Source organism: Pogona vitticeps, chromosome 1, assembly GCF_051106095.1.
Source record: "Pogona vitticeps strain Pit_001003342236 chromosome 1, PviZW2.1, whole genome shotgun sequence".
Classification (NCBI taxonomy): Eukaryota; Metazoa; Chordata; class Lepidosauria; order Squamata; family Agamidae; genus Pogona; species Pogona vitticeps.
This window is the reverse complement of record NC_135783.1, coordinates 120,878,904-120,898,182: the sequence shown is the minus strand read 5'-3', so window position 1 is coordinate 120,898,182 and position 19,279 is coordinate 120,878,904. Positions and strand designations below refer to the sequence as shown.

The following is a 19,279-nucleotide window of genomic DNA, read 5'->3' as shown; positions in this document are numbered from 1 at the left end:
TTTGAAAAACTAACAAAGTACAGAGACCTGGCAATCAAAACATCTCGCCTTTGGGAGAAACACACTTCAGTGGTCCCCATAGTCATTGGTGGCATTTTTGGAATAATATCAAGAAATTTCACACAGTACTATAAGCAGTTGCAGATATCAGAAATCATACATCAGAGATACTAAAAATGGCAATATTAGGAACAGCATACGTACTGCATCAATATTTAACAGATGCTTAGGTTTTTTGTTAAAACTTGTACAGAATATGTTATATAATACCAGTCAATGTTTTTATAATTTTGACTGTGCCTGAAGTTTAATAATAATAATAATAATAATAATAATAATAATAATAATAATAATAATAATAATAATAATAATAATAATAATAATAATAATAATAATAATAATAATAATAATAATAATAGTGAAGATATACAGATGAATTTTGGAACTTACAAATGTGCAGCTCTGTCTATACACCCTATAGCAAGATTCAAAAACTAGATGGAATAGAGTTTAAAAATGGCAATATTATAAAATCACTATCAAGTGATGACAATTATCAATACCTTGGGATACTAGAAACAGACAACATTGTGCACACAAAAGTTAAAGAACTGACAGAAAAGGAATATATCAAAAGACTGCAGAAAACCTTAAAATCAAAATTAAATGGGGGGGGAATACAATTAAAGCCATAAATACATGGGCAGTTCCAATAATTAGATACCTAGCTGGAAAAATAGATTGGACCCAAATTTAATTAGAAGAATTGGACTGAAAAACATGGAAGCTAATGAACAAGCATCATGCACTGCATCCAAAAAGTGATGTGGACAAATTATATTTACCACAAAAAATTAGAGGCCAGTATTCGGAACAGCATACATACTGCACCGATATTTAACAGATACTTAGTTTTTTTTTGTTAAAACTTATATCTGTTATATAATACCAGTCAATGTTTTTATAAGTTTGATTGACTGTGACTGATGTTTTTGAATAATAATAATAATAATAATAATAATAATAATAATAATAATAATAATAATAATAATAATAATAATAATAATAATAATAATAATAATAATAATAATAATAATAAATGTACTGTCAAGTCAATTCTGACTTATGGAGACCCTTTCCAGGGCTTTCTATGTAGAAAATGCTTAGAAGTGGTTTATCCTCCTCTTCTTCTGGGGACTGTGCAGCTTGCCCATGGCCACACAGGCTGGCTCTACTTTCAGGAGGCACAACTCCTCCTGAGAGAACTCAGAACTCCCAGATACTCTGCAGCCAGATACCTAAACCACTGATCTATCCTGCTATCCTGCTGCAACAATAATAACAACAACAATATGGAACAGTCCTCAGGCAGCTTTAAAACTGGTACATTTTATTATGAATAAGCTTTCATGGACTTCAGCTGGCTTTTTCATGTGGTATCTCAGTTCATTCTTAAGCATATACTTGACTGGATGGGCGAGCAGATGGGGGCTGGTGGGTCGTAATCAGCAGTGCCAGAATGAACTGAAATGCCAAAGGTACAAACAGGAAGAATAGGTTGTTTTAACAGTGAAGGTTAACAAACAATAGCTGGATGGTAGAACACAACATCATTCATTGTCTACAGCCAAGCCCTGAAGATACAACAAAATCTATTCAAATTCTGTGGAGCCAAATCTGTTCAGACCCATCAGACAGAGATTTACAACTCAAAAGTTTAAATTAGGCATTGTGTGTGTGTTCTGTGCTGAACTTAAAGCGACCCTAACAGGGCTTTCAAGTTAAGTGAGATATTTAAAGAGTGGTTTTACCAGTTCCACAACCCCAGTGAGTTTCCCTGGCCCAGGGGAGATTTGGACCCTCTTCTCCAGAGTCCTAATCCATCACTCTACCCACTACACCACACCTGGGCAAAATTTGGCATTACTCAAGCTTTATTCAGTTGTTCAGCCTGAAAGTTTTCAGAGAGCTACATGGGTGATTCCCTACCCCTAACATTCATTCTCACCCAAAATTAAGACAGACCTTTGTGTGACTGGTGCAAAGGTCTGAAGGAGATCCTGTGTAGGTATTTTGATTGAATCTGCTTAACTGCGCTCTCATGACCGGATGTCCCATCTTATCAGCTTTCCCATTGTGGGAGCTCCTTCATTTGCATCACCCATTTAGCTCTCCACATGGGCAAGATTTCCCATAAGTTTTCAAATGTTCTTTGGCCTGTTTGCACTAGGCCTCACTGCCAGCATGTTTCGATCTCCTGCCTATCTGATCACTTGGTTTGCAGATTGGTGGCCATCACTGCTTCCCAGGCACAATGCATCCTGGGGAAATTTGCTTCATATTGCAAAAAATAAATACATAAAAATAGAAATAAAAATCATAAACCGAGGCATTATTTTCAATTGATTTTCATTTGTAAACCGAAAATTACGTTAACTGAGGTGTTCGTAAACCAAGGTGCCACTGTATATGCTAATCTTAGAATCGTAAAGGTGGAAAGAATCTTATGGATCATTGAGTCCAGCCCCTGCCAAGGAGGCCAAGGGGGGAATCGAACTCCCAACCTCTGGCTCCACAGCCAGAGACCTAAACCACTGAGCTATCCAGCCATTCCTTTTTTAGAACCTGAAATCCAAGTGAACCCCCAGGTTCGGCTGCCGGTTGTGACTGTGTAGGCACCTCTGAAGTTCTTAAGCCCCACCAGGCCAAACAAACAACCTTGCAAATTCCCTCTCATATTTGCTGCTTGGTTTTTCCCCTCTGTCCCTTCAGATTGGTCTTCAAAGGAAATCCGAAGATAAACTGGTACTGATAGCTCAGGGAGATGGAACACTGGTTGTGGAGCATGGGGCTTTGAGTTCAGTTCCCCAGTGTGCCTCTAAGGAGAAGAGCCAGCCTATGTAGCCTTGGGCAAGCTGTGCAGTCTCAGAGCACCCTAAGAAGAAGGGACAAGTAAACCAAATCTCAGCACACTCCTCCTAAAAGAACCTAAAAAGGGTTATCCCACATTGAAATTGCCTTGACAGCACATCATTACAATGTGATTGAGAAACCAAGAAGAGCCTATGGCACTTTTACTGAAATTGTTGAGTAGCTAGTCCTTTTCCCACGCCTGTTTCTCAAGGTTGTTTCTGTCCTGGTGTACCACCTGTTCCTAATGCCTGCCGAACTTCAGTTTTAAGCCTTAGCAATGATAAGAAGGGATATCTATGTGCATCCTCCATCCCAAACCCATAACAAAAGGGATGGAGGCAGTGGTGATGGGGAAGAAGAGTATAACAGACAGTGGTTTGTCTAGCTGGATCCTATCTCACTCAAAGACCATATATTGCAGAATGGTTATCTAGGAGAGTCTCCCCCATTCTGTAGTCCTTCAGTGAGTTTAAATTACAGTTCCCATCATCCCTGGCAATTGGCCATGCTGACAGAAATCTTAGTCCACAGCATTTAAGAACACTAGGTTTGGGAAAGTTGATCTAAGTCATGGCATAAAAATGGCATTGATTAGGATTGGTTTTATGGGTCAGTTTTAGAGTGTGTTGCCCATTTTTAGACATGTGTAACCATTGTACAGAAATGTTTATCCTCTCCATGCAGTTCCCTGTAATACTGTAGCTAGTAATATTACACAGCAAAGCTACAATTTTGTATTGAGCGTATTATCCAGTTAGTGTTTTAAACTTTGGGCTATTATTTTTACTCACAAAGCACTGTCTGGTTCCTAAACAATAACTGGCCTTCTGTGTGTGCATATCAGATCCATGGATGTGCAGTATCACAAAGCAGCTCACTGTAGTAAGAGAACATTTCACATACTTGTGGCTAACAACTGGAAACCATCCTATCAGATCGAAAGCATGTGTCAAAATGGTAAGAGACTTCATGTATCATCAACGTCTATGGTGGAATTTCATCAGCAAAACCTACACTCATTTTTAGCTCCAGATTTTTGGGTGGCCCTTCGGCAATATGTCCTGAGGTGGCCCAGCTTCTGGCTATTGTTATTACTACCCACTTGACTTGCTCTCTCCCAGTCTACACCACCATCCCAAAAGGGGAGAGCAAGGCACTGCTTGTTTGTTTGTTTGCTTGCTTGCTTGTTTTATTTCTGCACTGCTTTTAATCTTGGGAAGGTTGACTGAACAGGAAGTAACAGCAAAGAGAAAGGAAACTGCAGGAGTCAGAGATGCTCACACACGACCTGGAAGTGTGGGTCATAGTAAGTGCCCAATGATTTCAGTCCTTGGTTCCAACTCTCCATAATACAATGAATCCTTTAGTCATTAAGATGACTATGCCTGTTTATTGTTTTATCTGCCACAGACTCATAGGTCTGTGGCTCTGGATAGTGCCTCCAGACGGTGGCATCACACTCTTAGTGTGTGTTTCTCAGCTACCTGTTTCACACTTTTCTGAACAAGGAACATCTGTCTGGTCACACCTCCCTCCTAGTACAGAAGTATGGATTGTCCTTAAAGAAACTGCTGAGAAAAAAAAGTCTGCCTAGAAAAATCTTTAACTAACTACAATGAGCGACAAAGGTGCCCAGCCGGATACAAAATTGTACCATACAAAATTGGTGTTGTGTTTATGGATGTCTTTTGTCCTTGAAGAATTGTCTGTTGAATTACCCCAGGAAACAAATACAAAGGAAGAGTCCTTCTGGACCACAACTGATGCCAATCTAGTCCCACAGCTTAGTTCCCACAGTGGCTGAGCAGGCGTCCAGGGACAGCCCCCAAACAGGACCCGAGGGCAGGAATCCTCTCCTGCTCATGCTCTCCTAAACAAAAAGGTGTTAAGAGGTATACTGCCTCTGACAGTGGGGTGTTGTAGCTAGCCATCATTATAATTAGTCATGGGCAATCTTCTCCTCTTCAGAGTAAAGGCTTTCTAAATGTGGGAAAGTGAATACAGTGGAAACAGAAGGAAATGACGGTAGTTTGTTGTAACCTGTTGTGCTATCAAGTTGAATCCAAATCTTAACAGGGTTTTCAAGGTATGTAAGACATTTAAGGAATGGTTCTACCAGCACCAACTCCACCTGTGAGTTTCCACGGTCAAGGAGAGATTTGGCCCCAGGTGTTCTAAGTCCTTGTCTGTCGCTCTATCCTCTATCTATGCCACACTGGCAGCTTGTCGTAAGTGTACCTGCTTTAATGGTGACTAAGGCTCTTGCCATACAGGATTTAGTTTCCTTGTAAATCCTTCCATGTTGGGGGTTATCATTTAGCACATCCCATGGACACATATCCCATTGTTTAACTAGGCACTGTGTGAAACTGCTAGCCTAAATCTGATAACCAGTCCATCTGTTTACATCAGTATCATCTACTCCGATTGGCAGCAAATCTCCAGGAGCTGCATAAAATCTGGCTCTGGCAGGTGAAGCAGCATAAACAAAGAGATGACTGAGAACAGTCAGGACTGGCTCAGTTGTCTTTGGCAGAGTTAGGGAAATATAATACAGGGGGTCACCCTAAGCCAGACCTGTCACTGGATTTTCAAATGCTGCTATCGGATGGATTTTCAGAGGAATAATGAGAGGCTGCCTCTGCACAAAGGTGTGGTGTGAGAGAGGGCACAGATATGTGTAAAATGTATACTAGAAAGCGGATGAAACCCACACCCAAAGGTGCAAAGAAAATGTAATTTCTTCTGTTAACTCACCTTCAGAGGGGGAGGGGAATGAGAAATACCAGGTTAATACCAGCCCTTTGTGAGCATTCATGAGAGGTACAAGTTAGGGGTGATATGGCCATCCATGTGTCCCTAAAATCTGCTCTCCTAGTATCTGCTGCTCTTCTTACTTGGTCCCTGACTTTAAAGCCTTGAGCCATTGGTCCCTAATCTGAAATGGCTCCAAACCAAGTTTTCATCAGGTTTCTCTGACAGCTAGGCCTGCTTTGGCAGCCATAAAGGATTCTAGGAGGACTTGCTCGGCAGACCAATTACTCATAAGCGATGTTTATGAAACCCGATGCTCCGTGCCCTGAATGCTTTCTTTGAGTTTTCCAGAATGTCTAATAGATCTTGCAACCGTGATAATAAGGAAAAGAGTTCAAAGAGCAATGAAGCAACAGACGCAGTGTGTCTGTTCCTCTGTCTCGTTTGGCCCCCAGTGTGGGTTGGGGACATGTCTTTACACTATAGAGCTGCCTGTTAGGAAAATTTTAAGCCTCCCTTTGCAGAGACTGAAACTAGGTGAAGGGGTGCATTTGCACACACCTTTCCAAATTGCAATAGTTTACACCCACATTAAGACACTTCACTTTTACCATTTACTCATCTACCTGAGAGATTTTTTTCTGTTTGCTTTTTTCTTCTGTGAATAATAAAAGTAGTGGCTGTCCCCAGGTGCCCTGCTTCTGTACATGTTGTCTCTAGGCAAGGGATTTCTAATGGAAGATCACTTTTCTGTGATTAGAAAAAGTGGGAAACAGAAATGAAAGTGGGATGTCTGGCTCCTCCATCATCCTGTTTCCTGCAATAATCAGACAGATGGCTATGGGATTCTTCATACTATGTGAAATTTTATAAACTCCTATTGTATCCTGTTACACTTTTTTTTAATGGACCCCCAAAACAACTGTAAGCTTTCCTCATAGAGCAATGGTTCCCACCCTTGGGTCATCAGATGCTCCTGAACTAAAACTCCCAGGAGCCTTCACCACGAGCTGTGCTAGCTGGGATTTCTGGGAGTTGTAGTCCAAGAACATCTGAGGATCCACAGTTAGGAACCACTGTCATAAAGGAATACTCTAATTTCTTGAATTAGTTGATCCCCCCTTTTCCCTTCAGCTCCTTGAATAGACTGCTTATAGCTTGTACAGCTTTACAATAATTTTCTGAGGTGCAGTAATCAGAATTGTTCATAGTATGTCAGTTGTGGTCACAATATGGATTTGTATAAAAACATTACCATAATAAAGGGCTTTGTTAGTTTGAATCCCCTTGTCATGATCCCTAACATGGCATTCACTTTTTTAAAAAATGGGTGCTTATCATTCTTACAGGGTCATCATTTTCTCCAGCAACACTAACCTCACCAATATTTTTTTGAAGTAAGGAAAGTAAGGATTTTTTTTTTGTTATTTATTGTAATATACATTATTTCATTCATATTTATACTTAGCCGCCTCTGAAATTTCATGGTCCATTCATTCTCTTGGAGAATCTCTTCAGAATTTTTTATTGTCTTCACCCTGAATGATGTGCTGTTGTCAGCTAACCTGGCTGTTTCCCTGTTCACTCTTAATTCCAGATTATTTATATATGAATTACACAACAAACGCCCAAATAGGTACTCTTCATGTATCCTGCATTATTTTATAATGGACCATTGATAAGTAAACACAGGTTTTATTTTGAAATCTGATTGCTCAGGCATGTTGCTCTGAAGCATTGTTGGTTACTTGCCAAAGGTCCTGAGGCTCTCACAGAGTTTTCTTTACCACAGGGAGGCAATTGGGGGGCTGCAATATAGGGTGGAAGTCTTTAATTTCTGAAAGTCATCACTGCTGCAATGAATTTACCAGTGAAAATATTTGGATTCCTCACCCTGTCTTATAGCCTCTCCCTCCATGGCTTCCCTGCCATGAAATGGATTCCATAGATCCTCAGGACCTTGGGGTGAGGCAGAGAGGATCTATTTTTTATTATTTCAAAAAGAAAACAAGGAAAAAATAAAACCCTCATCATGATTGATCATGGTGTAAAGGTAAAGGTAAAGGTTCCCCTTGACAATTTTTGTCCAGTCGTGTCCGACTCTAGGGGGCGGCGCTCATCCCGCTCTTCAAGCCATAGAGCCAGCGTTTTCTCCGAAGACAATCTTTCCGTGGTCACATGGCCAGTGTGATTTAGACACGGAACGCTGTTTACCTTCCCACCGAAATGGTACCTATTTATCAACTCGCATTTGCACGCTTTCAAACCGCTAGGTTGGCGGGAGCTGGGACAAGCAACGGGCGCTCACTCTGTCGCGTGGATTCGATCTTACGACTGCTTGGTCTTCTGACCCTGCAGCACAGGCTTCTGCGGTTTAGCCCACAGCGCCACCACGTCCCCTGATCATGGTGTAGCTCTGTGAAAAGGATTTCAGCCACTGTTTCTATTAAAATGGTACTGTACTCTTCTAAAGAGATTATTCATAGGATAGTGTTACCAGCTGCATATACCACACTTGGGTACCCGGTCTGCTGCAGTGGATAGAATGATGCACTGGAACTAGGGAGACCTAGATTTGAACCAGTATTTCTGAGACCAGCAGGTTAACTGAGGAAATGTGTGGGGCTGGAGGTATAGTTAGATGGACTGGTTGGTCTCTAGGTGATTTGAACCAGATTAGCAAGGATGATCTTATTCTTTAACTATGGCAACGTCAAGATCAATATTTCCCTCTCTCTTTCGTATACTGCTAAAATGAAGAAAGCATGAGAGGGAGAGTGGATTTTCCAGTGCAAAATATGTGCAATTCAGTCCCAGCACTCAGAACAAATTCCTGGGCTTAGAATTCTTTCATTCTAAGTCTCTGCATTTTGCAGCAGGCTTTGTTTGGAGGATTTTGAGGTTGTAATCAATGAACCAAAGTAGATCCTGAGAGTCTGAATCTTTCCTTTCGCTGTCTTAGAGAGGCAGAGAAGGCTGTGTGGGGTGGGTGCGTGCACACACACACACACACACACACACACACACACACACACACAAACACACCCCTCCCCACCACTCCCTGCCCATCAGTGTCTGCTGTTTCAACTCAGCCTAATCATGCAACCTTCCCTAAGTACCATTTGCCATTATATCTGAACCAGCAATGCTTTTCTCCAGCCACAGATAAGGAACTTCTGTCTCTAGGCTGTTTCCCTTTTAAATTATGTGATTCAACACCATTATTCCCAAGAAACTAATTATTCAATAACTGTGTGATCATTTCAAATAAATCCTGTTGCCTTGGGGTATCATTAGGACTACATCATTAGGAGAGAACAAAGCACACACTACCCAACAGCATATGTGATTTCTTGATATACTATGGAAGGCCTACCATGAAGAGGCTGTGCAGAACATTGGGGAAAAACTAGACCTCAGCCAGACCGTTGTTAGTCATATTATGCTGATGTCTAAATCAGTGCAAACTGGTGTGACACACAATGGCTAAGTGTGTAGGCCGTGCCATCAGAAATCTCTTTTCAGCCATGAACAAAATGTGCAATCCTAGAAAGCTTTGACCTCTTAGCTTCAGCATCTATTCCCATCTGCAATATGGGTATGATAATCTAAAAGAATCATACATGGCTATTGTAGCAATCTACCTTGTAACTGAAAACCAGTGTAGTGTATTGAATTGAAGAAACAATTGTTTCTTCAATTTCCCCATCTTGACAATGTATATATCCATTAGTTAGTTGTTTTATTATTAGATATCATTATGCATGTTATTTTATTGTATTTTATCATTTATGTAAGCCGCCCCGAGTAGACTTTGTCTAGAGGGGCGGGGTATAAATCTAAATAAAGTAAAGTAGTTAATAGAGTGATGGATTAGGACTCGGGAGGCGAAGGTTCAAATCCCTGCTCAGCCATGAAACTCACTGGGGGTGTAGAACTGGTAAAAACTTGGAAACCTCATTAGGGTCTCTATAACTCAGTACTCACATGACGGCACAAAACAACAAACATTACAATGGTATGCTTCTTGGCAGCTTGGGATTCCCAGGTTCAAATCCTGAATGAGCCATGAAATGCATGTGATGGTGGGCTATCATACTCCCTGGGCCTGACCAGGGTCGTCGAGCCAGCAACATGTCACTTTCTGAGATTTCAGGGCCTTCTGAGGTCATGGGGCGTGCCTTTGCAACAGTATGGGATAGATAATTACAGCAACAATTACAAAAAATGTGTGTGTGACAATGTGGGAGGCACACTTGTGAATATAAAAGTCATTGAAGCAGTACCACAAAGGGTTTGTCCTTCATCATCTGCTGGAAGACATTGGCAAGCACAGCAGGAACCAAACGCATTGTTAATAGGAAAAGGAACATTGCTTTCTAAGCCCCGGTTAATGAATGTGGGATATTATACTTCTGTATTCAAGATTTAAAAATCCAGGAAATGGCCCAATATTGTTGCACAACATCGTGCCTGTGTTGCCAGCAGGAGAAAGGACACCAAGCTTTACATAGCAGAGGGCAGCCTGAATGCTGACAACACCAATGGCAGCATTCAAGATGGTCTACAGCACGGGTCCCCAACCCCCGGTCCATGGTCCGGTGCCAGTCCATGGCCTTGATAGGACTGGGCTGCGGAGACAGATCTCCTGCCCACCATGCACTCCCCCCCCAGATCCAGCCCCCCCCCCCGGCCCATGGTTCGGAAAAGGTTGGGGACCACTGGTCTACAAGATACCCTCTTGAGCCAGAACAGACTTTTTTCTACAAATTGGGTGATAATCTGAGGTCCAGTTTCATAGTTACAATTTTTTGTTTGGGCACTTGTATTTTTTGAGTTGGTTTATGCTGAATATGAACAATGCAAAGAAATAGAGGAAGATAACAGAAAAGGAAAGACCAGAGATCTGTTCAGGAAAATTGGACATATTAGAGGAACATTTTGCGCAAAGATGAACATGATAAAAGACAAAAATGGGAGGGACCTAACAGAAGCAGAAGACGTCAAGAAGAGGTGGCAAGAATACACGGAGGAATTATATCAGAAAGATGTGGATATCCCGGACAACCCAGACAATGTAGTTGCTGACCTTGAGCCAGACATCCTGGAGAGCGAAGTCAAGTGGGCCTTAGAAAGCCTGGCTAACAACAAGGCTTGTGGAGGTGATGGCATTCCAGTTGAACTATTTAAAATCTTGAAAGATGATGCTGTTAAGGTGCTACATTCAATATGCCAGCAAGTTTGGAAAACTCAACAGTGGCCAGAGGATTGGAAAAGATCAGTCTACATCCCAATCCCAAAGAAAGGCAGTGCCAAAGAATGCTCCAACTACCGTACAATTGCACTCATTTCACACGCTAGCAAGGTTATGCTCAAAATCCTCCAAGGTAGGCTTCAGCAGTATGTGGACCGAGAACTCCCAGAAGTACAAGCTGGATTCCGAAGAGGCAGAGGAACTCGAGACCAAATTGCTAACTTGCGCTGGATTATGGAGAAAGCCAGAGAGTTCCAGAAAAATATCTACTTCTGCTTCATTGACTATGCGAAAGCCTTTGACTGTGTGGACCACAGCAAACTATGGCAAGTTCTTAAAGAAATGGGAGTGCCTGACCACTTTATCTGTCTCCTGAGAAACCTATATGTGGGACAGGAAGCAACAGTTAGAACTGGTCATGGAACAACTGAGTGGTTCAAAATTGGGAAAGGAGTACGGCAAGGCTGTATATTGTCCCCCAGCTTATTTAACTTATATGCAGAATACATCATGCGGAAGGCTGGACTGGAAGAAACCCAAGCCGGAATTAAGATTGCCGGAAGAAATATCAACAACCTCCGATATGCAGATGATACCACTCTGATGGCAGAAAGTGAGGAGGAATTAAAGAACCTTGTAATGAGAGTGAAAGAGGAGAGTGCAAAAAACGGTCTGAAACTCAACATCAAAAAAACTAAGATCATGGCCACTGGTCCCATCACCTCCTGGGAAATAGAAGGGGAAGATATGGAGGCAGTGTCAAATTTTATCTTCCTGGGCTCCATGATCACTGCAGATGGAGACAGCAGCCCTGAAATTAAAAGGCGCCTTCTTCTTGGGAGGAAAGCGATGACAAATCTGGACAGCATCTTGAAAAGCAGAGACATCACCTTGCCAACAAAAGTCCGAATAGTCAAAGCTATGGTTTTTCCTGTCGTGATGTATGGAAGTGAGAGCTGGACCATAAAGAAAGCAGACCGCCGAAGAATTGATGCCTTTGAATTGTGGTGCTGGAGGAGGCTCTTGAGAATCCCCTGGACTGCAAGGAGAACAAACCTATCAGTTCTAAAGGAAATCAACCCTGAGTGCTCACTGGAAGGACAGATCCTGAAGCTGAGGCTCCAGTACTTTGGCCATCTAATGAGAAGAAAAGACTCCCTGGAAAAGACCCTGATGTTGGGAAAGTGTGACGGCAAGAGGAGAAGGGGACGACCGAGGATGAGATGGCTGGACAGTGTCTGCGAAGCAACCAACATGAACCTGACACAACTCCGGGAGGCAGTAGAAGACAGGAGGGCCTGGCGTGCTCTGGTCCATGGGGTCACGAAGAGTCGGACACGACTAAACGACTAAACACTTATGCTGAATCTTTCTGTCAACCCAAAATATTGGTGCCATCCTGGGCACCAGTAATGATCATGAATCCGGCATGGGCAGAGCAAAAAGAAATTATTGGATCCAAACCTCTCCCAGATGAAACGAGAGGTTGTATCAAACCTCTAGTCTCAGTGCTTTGAAGGATTCCCTTTTTACAGTATGAGTGCTCTTGATAATATATGTTACACAAATCGTAGAGTCTTACATATTTTTATACTTAATGTCCTGGCCTGTTCAATGGATCTTAGGGCCAGGGAAATGTGCATGGGATTATATATATATATTTTTAAAAAACAGCATTGATAATTACTTCAGAAATATATTGTATCCACTTTCAGCAATGGAAATTTCCTTTCAGCTCCAGTTAGTGTTAGAGTCTCTTCTGAATCACTTATTCAGCCCTTTGCTTCTTTAGTCTTGGCACCACTTATCTTTGTGAGACCAGTACTTTTCTTACAAAGTCTTTGTAGGTCTTCAAAAGAATTCTCCAGCCTCACCTAAGGTAAGACGATGCCTGCCTTTACTGGTAGTCTTCTCTTTGTTATCTGTGAGCAAACTGCCTGGAGACCAATAGCTCACTAAACACTATCATCATTCTGAAATGTGCCACTGACCCTGAAGGAGAGGAGAAGGATCAACTGAATCATTGTTCCAAAGCATGCAGATGAAATAGAGGCAAGGAGGGAAGGGGTATGGTGAAAGAGAAATTGGTTCAATCATGTGGCAAAGGTTAAAATCTCTGAGAAAGAATTCAGGAGGGATAGTTAACATAAACGCAGAGCAGATGAACTTAGCTACAGAGTTTGCAGAAAACATAAATAGCAAAGGTCAGCGAGGAGAAGAATTCTCATAGCCCTACTAGTGTAATCTCTTTATACAAGGATTTTGGGAAGCCCACCTTTGCAGATCGCTTGTGAGGACAGCCCTGCCTGCCCAAAGAGGCTCCCTTCCAGGTTACTGCGCTGTACCAAACAGCTCACAATTAAATAGCAGCTTGGCTCAAGCCTATGCATGATATAATCTCAAGCACCTTGCAGTCCCCTCTCAGCCCTCCCTGTGGCCAACCGATCTTCTCTGTCTCTTTTCCCATCTGAAAAAAATTATGAACACCAAGCCCAGAACTGCATTAATACCTCTTCCATACAACTCTCTTGAGCTCCTGCTCTCTTTGCATTCCTTGCCTCTGTATCCAAAAAATAGGTTAACTGGTATTTCCTATATTCTCACCTCAGACACCCTGCTTTCTGTGTCTTCCCTGAGGGCAAATTGCTCAAGAGGCACCCAGAGTTGTCGGGAACTATTAGCATTCTTTTGTTAATGGCCTTGACTGGAAACAGGTGTGTGTCACTATTGACACAGCCTTTCACAGTATGGATACAAACATCCATCAACAATGGTATATTTACATATTTCCAGTTCCCTCTTTTTGTAAGAATGCTTAAGTGCAAGATTTCAGGTTTGCAGGATCAACTTTGTAGGAGACTGCCTTGGTCACCCTGTACGGATGACCCTTGCTGGGAGAGAGACAGGGGGAGTGTGACCCTGTTGATACTCCTGGAACTCTCAGCGGCTTTCGACACCATCAACCATGGTGTCCTTCTGGATAGGCTGGCTGGGTTGGGAGTTGGGGGCACCGCTTTACGGTGCTTCCACTCCTTCCTAGCTGACCATGTCCAGAGGGTAGTGCTGGGGGACAGTTGCTCTGCCCCATGGCGTTTATGTCATGGGGTTCCTCAGGGCTCAATACTGTCCCCCATGCTGTTCAACATCTACATGGAACTACTGGAAGAAGTCATCAGGAGGTTTGGGCTGAGGAGTCAGCAATATACTGACGACACTCAGCTCTACCTCTCGTTTTCCACCAATCCAGGTGAGGCGGTTTCTATGCTGAACTCATGTCTGGACCTGATAATGGACTGGATGAGGGTTAATAAATTGAAACTCAATCCAGACAAGACGGAAGTGCTGTTAGTGGGTGCTTCGCCGGACAGGCTGGAGGGCCATTTCCCTGCCCTGAATGGGGTTACACTCCCCCTAAGGGACAGGGTCCGCAGCCTGGGGGTGCTCCTGGAGCCCAGTCTAACTCTGGAAGCCCAGGTGGATTCAGTGGCCAGGGGAGCCTTCCTTCAGCTGTGGAAATTATACCACCTACAGCCCTACCTGGACCAGTGGAGTCTCATGACAGTTACACACGCACATCTTGCATGCAATGTACTCTACGTGGGCCTGCCTTTGAAGACAGTCCAGCGACTGCAACTGGCCCAGAATTGAGTTGTGCAGCTGGTGAGTGGTGGGGCTGCTAGGAGATGCATCAAGCCAATTATGTTTAAATTACATTGGCTACCAGTTGCTGCCCAGGCCCAATTCAAAGTGCTTGTTTTGACATATAAAGCCGTAAACGGCTTGGGCCCCGGATACCTGAAGGACCGCCTCCTTCCATATGAGCCTACCCGGCAGTTAAGATCTAACCAAGGGGCTCTCTTGAAAGAGCCATCCCTCAAGGAGGTAAGAGGGACGGCTTGTAGACAAAGGGCCTTTTCAGCAGCTGCCCCCAGACTATGGAACACCATCCCAATTGAGATTCGTCTGGTACCGACGCTGATGACATTTCGATGCCAGGTTAAAATCTTCCTGTTCCAGAAGGCTTTTAATTGAAAGAATATCAACTGTGGGTCCTGATGGCAATTTTTAGAGTATATATTTTAATTGTTTTATCTTTTTTATTGTATTTTAATTGTTGTAAGCTGCCCAGAGACCTTTGGATAGTGTGGGCAGCATATAAATTAAACAAACAAACAAACAAGCTTTTTTTTTTTTTACTGGAATCCCATGCACCAAACTACTTGAGCACAAGAGAGACTTTAAGCATGCAAGCATTTGCCTGATTACTTTTAGGACTAATTAACTAGGCACAGGGATGTATGCAGCTATGGACATGAACCCTAAATGTTACCAGCAAATACCTGGATATCAAGTGTGAAAAGGGTTCTGTCACCCACATTCAGGTGAATGAAACTGCAGACTTACTGTGATCAGGAATTCTAATGAGGTTGCCTTCCTGGCCATAGGAGCTTTGGAACTGCATTCAACCGAACACAATTTGAAAGCTTGCATCAGATCTTTGTGTTCAATGTGTACAGGTCTAAATATCTTCCAAATGCTTGATGGCATTTGCAATTCGGTCTTAGCTGCCCGTTCACATCCATGGCCCTCGTTTTTGCCCTGTGCATGATCCAGCAAATATCTAAATAGGACTATTGAATTAAATAATTCCAAGCACCAGAAAGTTGCTTTGAGTACCAGAACTGTACTGAGTTCATATGCCTTCCACCAAGACAAAACAAAGCAAAACAAAAACACCACAGCCTCCCAGAGACTTTATCCATTTTAGCAAGAAGAAAGGGGTGGGTGGGTAGACATTTTTGTAGTTGTAGTTTATTAAACAATTGGGTTATGAAAACCTTGGCAATCTAATTCAAATCATCCAGAGATCTTATACTAGATCCACATTCCATCTACTCCAACATTAACACACAGTACCCAGTCATTTAGGACTAACTTCAGGTTACTTTTAATTCACTTGGCTGAGTTCTCCAGTTACATGGGACAGTGATCACATTCACATCCCTCCCCTCTCTACTAAGAGTATGTTGGAAACAAAAAATAAACGAGGAAAAAGAGTTCTTTCTTCTTCATGCCCCCAATAAGTGCAGTCAAAGCGAAGGGAGTAAAATGTGCCAATTTATCTGACTGAAGCTATGTGTGGAAGCCAAAATTACTTGTGGATCTTGGTATGGCTTTCTGATGATGTAATTTGTGCTTATGCTGGGCTCTCCTCCCACATTCACACCCCAGAACGATTACAGACAGAAAGCAGGGCATCTGCTGAAGTGCTACAGAAAAGACCCACTGCGATTTTTTCACCCATCACAAATTTGACTTTCTCAGAGGTTTCAAGGTGGTATTCCAGCATTAAAATCACTAATAACTACAACTACTATACAGATTATAATCAAAAAACTACAGCAGCTAATGGACAGCCAATAGCAAACTATAGCTGATTAGAACTAAAGGTTAAATGAGTGTCAGCCATTGTTAATCCTGGTTAATAACACCAGGAATTTGGAGTAGGGAGGAATGGGTGTGCTGTTTTCCTGCCTGCCAATGATGTGTTTATTCAAACAGTGCACATCTGTCAACTGTTTACTATCTCTGCATTTGGCTCCTTCAGGTTCCTCTTTTGAAAACTCACGCTGCTGTGCCAGTGCTGAGCTGCTGTGTTTATACTCATTGCTCTTTTCCCACTTTCAACATCATCACATTCTGCCCAGGGTGTCAAGGCTGGTGGTTTTTTATGTTTATGTTTGGCCAATGCTATGGCAACATGAGCCTGAGGGAGTGAAAAGTCCTACTGATGCTCCTGGGCATTGGCTTTCCCTATGGATACAATGTTTGTGTTATTCTGCATGATTTTGATTGAGCTAATTATTCCAATTTCTGTTTTCTTTTTTCAAGAAATAGTTTGGGTTTATGTTTGGTGACATCATTTCACCTACCAAGCTCCTTATTTTCCCCATCCCCAACCCCCAGTTTCTTGCACACAGAAAACTGAACGTTAGGATGAAATTTTGTGGCCAATTACCCCTCTCTCTGAGGCACCATTTTTCTTATCTGCAAATAACTTTTTTTAAAGGCAAAATCAAGTCACATGGAAAACGCAGGGAACAATTTAGCATGAGTGCTTTGCTGTTTACAACCACAAACACGTATAAAATATCTTTGTGTTTTTCACTGCTACTAAATCCTGTATGACTAGGATGTTGATTAGTTAAATCTTATGGGATTTCGCAAGTTGCTGCAGAGAGTTTTTTTCCCTTGCCAGGCTGAAAACGATTGCTGCAAACAAGATGCCATATCTGTAGGCAAGGAGCTCTGTGTATCAAACTGTTCTAATGCTGGATTTGTTGTCTATGAGGGGGAATCCATTTGTCTGTACAAAAGAAGAAGAACATGTTTACAGTCTCTTTCAAATAGCACTTCTCTAAAAATGATAATACAAGAAACTGGCTCAGGGTGGTGAAACAGAACCTTTCTCACACCTTTCTCCCATTAAAAGTATTATAGTCTACCTCTGAGTGTGTGTCAGATACATGGTCATGCTTATGTAGTACATTTACCAGCAGAGCATAGTTGGGTGATGCCAATATTCTATGTATTGAGAACTCTAATAGGCATCCTTCAGTCTCGAGAGACTATAGTCACGTGCTCTGAATAGAGATCTTGGAACAGCGTCTAGTGTGGCTGAGAAGGCCAATTCGAGAGTGGCAATCCCTTCCACAGTGAAGGCAATTACAATCTGTCCCCTGTTCAGCTCCCTGATTTTGCTGGTTTCGGGACTGCCTCTTTGCCTCGGCCTCCTGGACAAGTGTCTCTTCAAACTGGGAATTTTTAGCATGTATTCATTACTGAAACAGTGATATCTATGCTGGCTTTTGCATGTCGTGAGAATGGCTGGTGGTTGGATTCCAGAAGATCTCCTGTATGGAGAATTAGTGCAGGGAAAGTGCCCCAGAGGGAGACCACTGCTGCAATACAAGGATATCTGCAAGTGGGATCTGAAGGCCTTAAGAATGGACCTCAACAGATGGGAAATTTTGACAACTGAGTATTCAGTCTGGAGGCAGGCAGTGCAACATGGCCTCTCCCAATTTGAAGAGACACTTGTATTGAGAACTACAGTGGTAATTACGGCATAAACAGCATAAACAGCTAGTTAGTATCTTTGTCAATAAGGGAAAAAAATAACATGGTCAGAATCCTGTTGATAACATTCAGTGTAAACTGGAAATTGCACAAGCAATGTGCATGCTTTTGCCCCCTGTACCTTGCACATTTAGAGATGTCTGGGTTGTGATTGCACACTCAGTTGACAGCCAGGGAAGATGACCAGCAAAATGCAAAAACCAATTGCTCTTAAGTGCACAGTGTTTCCAATGAGATTTTTGGCCCTTGTCTCTGAATTCAGTACTTGGGACAGTTGGATTTTTTGGACTACATTTCTCAGAATCCCTTACCCAGTATTGCCAGGCGGTTCCACAAATCCTCAAAACAGGAAGCTATCGCTGATACCACTACAGACATACGTCGTGATCTGCAATGACATCGCAGAAGGCCTCATACTGTATTTCTTTGCAGCTGAAGCTCCATGAATCTCCACTTTTCCATGATCTTTGAGATCCAAACCTCGAAGGAGAGGGTGGCATACCCTGAATATTTTCATACTGGTGATCCAAAATCATAACCACTACGGTATCATCATCTCCTATTGTAAGCACTATACCACATTGGTTCTGTACAAGCAGTCTTATCTTTCTATAGCAGTCATGTGTTATGCTCAGGATATGTTCTGAAATGACCCTCATGTATTTACTATTGCTTATGAAGTCCCACATCAATTAACTTCTATTGCATCACAAACACATTGGTAAGAAGTAGGGATTGACAACAAAGCACAAAAATCAGATGCTGAAGAGCAAAAGCATGAAGCACTCTGTAGCTCTGGCATCTTTTATTTATTCATTTACTTGCAAATGAGAATGAACCAGAACTGATCAACAGCAAACTTTTTGTGTCTCAGAAGGCCGATGACTCCAAAACTCTGACTTCACCAGCTGTAAAAAGCAGACTGATGTTAGAGATCAAGCCACACAGAAAATTCTAGCAGGCTGGCACTTAGCATCAGTGATAATTCCAGCTTTTAGTAAAAGTAGGCCTACATCTGTGTGAGAATGATGTCAAATCTTGCTTATGTTTAATAAAAACAGCAGTATTCTCTGTGCTAATAGCCATGACATTTGTGATTTTAAAATAAAATGTATAGTTTTATATTTTGGATCTTCTGATAATAATAATATGTTGCTTAGCAATAATGTATGATTCTGGTCTTAATATAATTACCTTTCAAAAAAGCAACAAGCCCCT

The 19,279-nt window shown here is 42.2% G+C and overlaps 1 long non-coding RNA gene across 1 annotated transcript in view; it reads right to left on the bottom strand.

The window, feature by feature from the left end:
• Window positions 1–1,369: 1,369 nt before the first annotated feature.
• Window positions 1,370–19,279, bottom strand: part of LOC140707333 (uncharacterized) — a 39,966-nt gene continuing 22,056 nt past the window's right edge. The window contains exons 2-3 of the long non-coding RNA XR_013542129.1: window positions 18,373–18,541; window positions 1,370–1,524 (exon numbers count right to left, since the gene is read on the bottom strand). This is a non-coding gene — a long non-coding RNA (uncharacterized LOC140707333). The remainder of the gene's footprint in view (window positions 1,525–18,372; window positions 18,542–19,279) is intronic.